The sequence below is a fragment of the Varroa jacobsoni genome, unplaced genomic scaffold (genome assembly GCF_002532875.2).
Source record: "Varroa jacobsoni isolate VJ856 unplaced genomic scaffold, vjacob_1.0 contig02836, whole genome shotgun sequence".
Lineage (NCBI taxonomy): Eukaryota > Metazoa > Arthropoda > Arachnida > Mesostigmata > Varroidae > Varroa > Varroa jacobsoni.
The window spans coordinates 13,104-20,102 of NW_019214891.1; the positions used below are offsets into that span (position 1 = coordinate 13,104).

The following is a 6,999-nucleotide window of genomic DNA, read 5'->3' on the forward strand; positions in this document are numbered from 1 at the left end:
AACAGGTAGATATCTAATTAATACAGACGGAGAATATGACACTCTTTGTTGAGATCTTGATTGAAGATATTTGTTACGTCTGATGGTGGTATTTTTATAAGTCATTGGCCATCGCAGTTTCCAGTGTCATTGTGGCGTTGCCTTTCCGATTCTTTTCCTTTTAGAAGACTCTGCGCGCGCTCATGGATAACTGTGCGCTTGTGTTCGTTGCGTCTGCCATTTCTTTCGGACCTGCTGTCTGTTAAATGCCACTAGCCGTCTCGTTGCCGCCGTTCTTGAAGCAGCCGTCGATAACAGCTCACGCCTGATGCCACCTAGCGGCTGATCGCTTTCGCTGGTCACCTGTTTCGTCGGACGCTACAACAAACACACAGTCGCGTGTTGTTCACTACAGGCAACACAGTAACAACAATACCGACACAACTATGTGCGAAGAAACAGATATTTGCAGGCGGAGCAAGCAAACAAAGTGGTCCATTCGAAAACATGGGTCAGCCCAGCTCTTGGGCCACCTGCTGACCATTGTAACGATGATGATGGTCAGCAGCCGCAGCTGTGAGAGTTATATTATGTTTAGTAATCCCGCCAGGGCTATGACAGCTATATGCTATGGCTATGAAGCTATGATTCTATAGCGACCGATTTGACCCGTTATGTTGTAGCGCAACAAAGCCGCACGATATATTAGACTCTCAGCTGAACTACATTAGCGTGTTCATATCGGTCACCAACTGTCATTAGTTAGAACATCTCGAATGTCAACAGTAGCAGCAACAACAGCAGCGCTAAGAACAGCACGGCGGACTTACTTTCAGGAGCAGCGATATAAGTCATGGATATGATGACGACGACGACGACGACGCCAAATACGCCCGCGACCATGTACCCTTGTTTTTCATAGGAGCGCTATCACGTCTACAGCCCCTGTGGCCGCTGGCATCTTTGCGACGACAAGAGGATCGTCTGATATTGCGGCACGCGGGATTCATCGCGGCCATGATCCATCGCGGGTCAGCGACACTTGAAGTGCTGCAGGCAGCCAACTGGGTTCTGGAGTTCGACTCCTATCGGACAACGGTGCCGAGTCTTGGATATTGTCAAATCGAATCAAACCGGCCCGCACTGAAACCCGCTGCTGTCAGCCTCCGCTGCCGGGGGTATACCAACGAGGAGGTAAAACTAACAAGTGACAGTGTTCGTGGAGATGCGTGTATCCAGCAGTTCTGCATGTATGGCTAGTTATACCACGATATTGCATATTTGCAAAGGGACATCTATGGCAGTAGGTACAGTAACCGCGTGCATGAGTAGCTGAATAAATGGCCCCGGTGGGTAACTCCGGAACCGGTAGGTGATTCCAATCGGGGCTGTTGCTGACGTCGATGTTGGTTTCAGCGTTTAACGTTATCCTCACCGTAGTCCCAAACACCATCCGAAGTCAACATGACACAGCCCGAAGCAACATCACCCGCATACATGACGCTTCAACAACATCGTTAAATCGAAGACGGCAAAAATATGGTGTCCGTGCTGCTGGAGCCCAGGGAGGTCGAGACGTTGACCCGATCAAACGCTTGCCGATTCATCGGCTCCCAATTTGCCAGAGCAGTGCAAACTTCCAGCGATAGTAAAAACAATCAATCTGTCTTATAACAATGTAAGCGTTGCTATCGAACTTTGAGAATCATTGGTAAGGCCTCGGTGGGGGGCATGAATTAACGAAAAAGACGTAAACACCACATAGGTACCGTTTGCAAGTCGCGGTATATAGTACTCTAAAAACTTAAAGCCGATTACGTTAGATGATGGCGTAGAATTTTTCCCTGTCGCAATGAAGGGTTGGGAAAAGTGTCGGATCCGCAGTCATGGTCCCTACACAGGACAATCAACGATTTTTTTCAAATACTTAAAGTGATAGTACCTAGCTTTAGTCTACATGTTTAGTCAACATCAGCAGTGTCACACTTTTTACTAATCATATTTTTGAATGATCCGCAACATGTAGAAAGCAAGGCATTGTTAATGGAAGTCCTATGAAATCGGCTATGGCTTTGTCAAACAATACAATGCGAGAGTCCTCATCATTAGGCGCTTGTCTAACACGCCAAGCAGGAACAGTATCGATTTTGGTTATATATATATATATATATATAGTTTATACATTCAACGTAGATTGATTTCCTTTTTTATTAAATCAATTGAAGTTTTCGTAATATCGACTATAGTATTTCATCGTAGCTTAATCCCCTTTCCGTTATAAACTCATCTATAAGACGAGGATTTTTATAGTTCAAAATATCCATCCTCAAAGGCTACAGTTAGACGGACGCTCCTCTCAATATTTCACTCGCAATCCTTGCCATATGCTTCTTTTAACGTTGCTAGGAATTTGTCCTCTCGTCACCGTGTCCGCAATAGTTAAAAAATATATCAGTTTTTAATCCCGTCCGCGAATAAATTTCTCCCGTGTTGTTTCTACGATTATTATTGCTTTTGTTATTGTTGTTGTTGTGGTGGTTATCTAGTAAGCGCCAAAGAGCTGACCATTGTTGATCAGCCTGTAGCTCACTTCGTTTTTTGCACAGATTGGACAACAAAGACGAAAAAAGCTGTTTTTCAGGCCTGACTGCTGCAGCCGTTGCAAATAACGAGCCGTCGATTTACGTATCCGGTCTCGCACGACAGCGTTCATCATACAAACTGTTTCTGCTACGCTAAGTCGAGGCAATAGCAATAATAACAACAGCAGCAGCAAAAGCAGCGACAAAACCGAACAGATACGAAAAAAGTGTCCGACCACGGCAAAAATATGACGACGTACTATACTCTCACAGATACAGAGAGTCAGGCGGACGTTAAGCCGATGCGTAAATTGTCCTGTTGTGGCTGGCTGAGGGTCGGAAAGGTGCAGAAGGAAGAAAAGACACGCGCATCTCGAATATTATGTCTCATTCATATCCAACATAACGCCCGTTCTACCCGAAGTTTCATCTGAGTCGCATCGACCCAGATGCAGGTCGTACGATGTCCAGAAGTTACCAAAACTTTGCATTTCGTAGATGCGAAGCTATCATAGACAGAATAGGACTATATACAAAATGTAGATACAAAGGTTGGCAGCGACCCAGCGACAGAGCAGTTACTCAACATTGACTTGACTAAGTGTAAGCAAAGGGAACAGCGAACCCAGACGTTCGCAAGAAACTGAATCGAGCAATTGTCGTTGGTAATGTTGTGGCTATGCGATATGATGCCAGAAGCCAGTGGGACCACTCAAAAGCCCTAGACTATTTGCAGAAGTGGGGTAAGTTGAATATTTTTAAGGAAAATGCCTCCATAGGAAGATATAGAGGAGAAGGCATCCATTTCGATAAGAAAAAGACACGTGCGAGAAGGGGGAAACGAAAGAATAATAAACATAAATAGCAAAATACATGACGACGATGGCGGCGGTAAACCGAGAACAATCGAAGATGCAATTATCCTGTAGCTCTCAACCCGCTGCTGTTGAGCTGTTAGTCGTTCAGACACTCCGTCGCGGACAGCCACGTGCTAACAATGATAGCTCTGCCAGACAGGAATTCCTTGCCCCTAAAAACTACCAGGGACAAAATGGACCAGCAAACCGAATAGCCCTCGACAGGACCACGACGGCCGAAAAGTCTTAACAGCTACGACCGACGACGGAGCAGGCAACGTATGCGTCGACATGGAGCAACATTGTGGAATCATCACTGGGTTGTGGTAGATACTTCAATCAATGCCACGGACCCGATAGAGGAAAAGTCTTTGGCGATTCGTTGAGTTTGTCCGTGGGCATCCGTGCGATGTGTTTGATGTTGATGGACATTTACTATGCCAAATCTTCCCTTTCGTTTATGGGTCAACCATGCATTACACACCAATACCATCGGGACGACAACAACGACCCCGATATAAAGTGCATAGTAAAAAAGATCGAGGTATGAGTACGAACATATTATCCATTAACGAATACGTCAGCGCGGCTGTATAGCTACATGTAACGATTGCAACTTCAATTCAAAATCGAGCACGTTTACATATGCGTAGACTAGATCTGAATTTACTGATATAAGCGAAAAAACATAGAGAGTGCTATATATATATATATATATACATCGCTCTCTGTATCTGTTCTCTATTAGAAAAAAACATATAATTTCATTTAAGTCATTAAACAGCAGAGTGGCAACGATAATTATAGCATCAGCCATATAAATATAATCTGCTTGCCTTTAACAAGGTTCATCTTTTTTCCGACTAATATTTTCTAAGCGCTAGCATTCTCTCCAATTAAAAGGACAACAGCGACGTCTGCTATGCTTCTTTTAATTTTTTCTGACTAAAACTGAATTGAACCCTACCAACCGTCAGCGGTTGGCCGCCATTGATAGCACACAATACAACAGAGTCTTTCTGCTGTTGCTGCAATAATAATAACAACAATAACCACCAGCGAAATAATTACTGTTTTGTTGCTGTGTTTATGTTTTTTTACGAAAATTACGAAAATAATCACTTTCACTTTGTCCGCGTGTTACCAGCCACTCGGCCACCGCGTAGCCTTCACCACACGGAGGTTCGTTGCTACTTTTTGTCCCGGTGCTCAGAAATCGTCTTCAATCGCTTAGTCAGTCTTCTTCCTTCGGATCCAGGTCAGCATTGGCAGTGAATAGCAGCGCGTATACTTCAAGCGACCTCGGTTCTTGTGCGTTGCTACAACCGGCCTCCTCTGGAACGAGACAGCAGCGGCCGGCGGACGGCCAAGGGCCTGGCTGGCTGGCTGGCTGGCTGGCTGGCTGGCCGGCCCGACGAGAAAATTTGCATTTCTGCGCCGAAACAATTACTAGCGCTAGTCTATTCTTCGCTCCTCTCCGCAGTTGAAACGACCATACTGGTGATAGAAGCGCCAGCCATGGAGTAAGCGACCAGCTACGACGGATGAACCTGATCGATTTGGCGAGCAAGCTGCTGTCGATCCCCTGGCGCTGTGCTCGACAGCGTGCCTGATCAACATACGCAACTTTTACTGTAGCAACAGCTGCTTTTGCGGCGACTGTTTCTGCTGTTTTGTCTGCATCCGCCACTGCTGCCCTGGCTTTCTATCACTTTCGCCGGAAGAGCCCCGCTTCCTGCAGCGATTTCTTCAGCTGATCGACATCGACAAAAAGTCAGGTGGCAGTCAGATCTTCGCTCAAATGTTTGTTTTCGCAGATACCGCGTTGCACTGAATGGACACGACGTGTGTATATATATATATGTGTGTGTGGAAACTGTGACCCCTCTTTCCCCCGGAGCGAACTGTGGTGATTTGCGGTGTTGAAATTGATGTCGTTGTTGCTTTCGCGGTGGTTGTAGTCATCATCGACGTTGTGCTGCCGCAAATGGATCGTATGATGACTCGGGGAACAAACTGTGAGCCGTTAAGCGTTGTGAAGGGTTCGGGGATTCTATCGGAACACTCTTCTAAAAGCGTGTTCCGATATAGCCCCTCCGTGTTCGGTGGCTGCTGGTCTATTCCACCGAGTACCAGTGCATTGCTTTTTGTCGCGCAGCAGACCAGAGGGTGAGGTGGAGACGAATCATCGCGCACTAAATCCTCGTCGTCTTCTTTTTCTCTGCTTCGCCTGCGATTGCGAATCGACTTCAGTCAAAGCCAAACTGGTCGATACAAGCTGCGCAATCTGCTGCTATTAAAACTGGGGTTTGTCACCGCCAACTTTGACTGAAAATTGCGTACGCTCGCGGCCTCCTTCTCGGATGAACAGTGGCTGCACGCACGGCTGACCGCAGTACTGATCGATTGCCGGTCTGCTGGTTGGAGTGCAATAGCTAACAAATTTTTTCCGTCATTTTTCGGGAGATGGCGCTTTTCGCAGTGGAGCGAGCAGCAGCAGCAGCAGCAGCAGCACCCCCTAGGGATAAACAACTACAATAACAGCAGCAAGCGTTTCCTTGCCCTTATCGTTGCGTGATAGCCCTGACTCCGTCGTCATCAATTTCCAGTGGCATTAGCCTGCCCTAATCAGCAACGATCCGTCCCTCTAAATTGTTCTTATGTTGGCTACGATATAATGATTAACTAATTTATGGTTTTCGATCGCTTTACGTGGGCTACTGACTGTTGCACCAAGTGACAACCAGTAAAGGCTAAAAATGAATCCATTATTATACGGTAACGGGTTGATGCTACAGACAATTACGACGCTAATAACAGTATGAGCCCGCAGCATAAAATCAACCCATCACTATCGTCTAGTACTACTTTATCGATAAATGTAATATTTCGAATATCTAGGGTTATCAGGGCTTTTGGTCCTGTTATCATTGCACCCGCTGTTACTGAATCATTAGGCTTCCGTCGACCCCGCGCAACACTCGAAAGTATCACATATTAGACCCGCTGTTAACAACAACGACAGACACTAGCAACAGCAAGAAAAGCAACAACAATAAAATGAGCCATCGAGGTAAAGGTTAATTCTAACGATAGCGACGGCAGCGGCCCTTTGTTGCAGTTGTTGTTGTTGTTGTTGTTGTTGTTGAAGCTAGTCCTGTTGATGCTAGATAATGAAACGAGTGATTTGGTCGACATTTTTTGGGTAAACTGGTAAACCGTTTCCGGCGGCTGGTTTTGGTCAAAAATGAAAATGACAACCAAAGGGCAGAACAAGCTAAAAAAAACAACAACAATCGACGCACCTTTATAAAAAGCAACGACTGCAGCAACGTCAGCATTGAACGCTACATAGCCGTAGCACTACAATAGATAGGGCTGCACGACCATAGTATAGCCGTGCACTAATGACAGCACCGATGACACGAAACCATAGTTAGTAGAGACCGACGGAACGAAGCCCCGACAAAAAATAGCCGTTGATCAATCACTCAGTGGTTCGATCAGTTCGGTTTGTTAGCTTGTCGTAATCGTTCGTCCAATCGTAATTGTCAAATTAACAATCGGCAGCAATAGAGCCA

General features: G+C 45.8%; 1 long non-coding RNA gene across 1 annotated transcript; it reads left to right on the forward strand.

Moving 5' to 3' along the window:
- The first annotated feature begins 463 nt into the window (after window positions 1-463).
- Window positions 464-5,306, forward strand: LOC147751838 (uncharacterized). Its single transcript, XR_015315788.1, has 2 exons — window positions 464-1,173; window positions 1,396-5,306. It is a non-coding gene; the product is annotated as an uncharacterized LOC147751838 (long non-coding RNA).
- The last annotated feature ends 1,693 nt before the right edge of the window (window positions 5,307-6,999 follow it).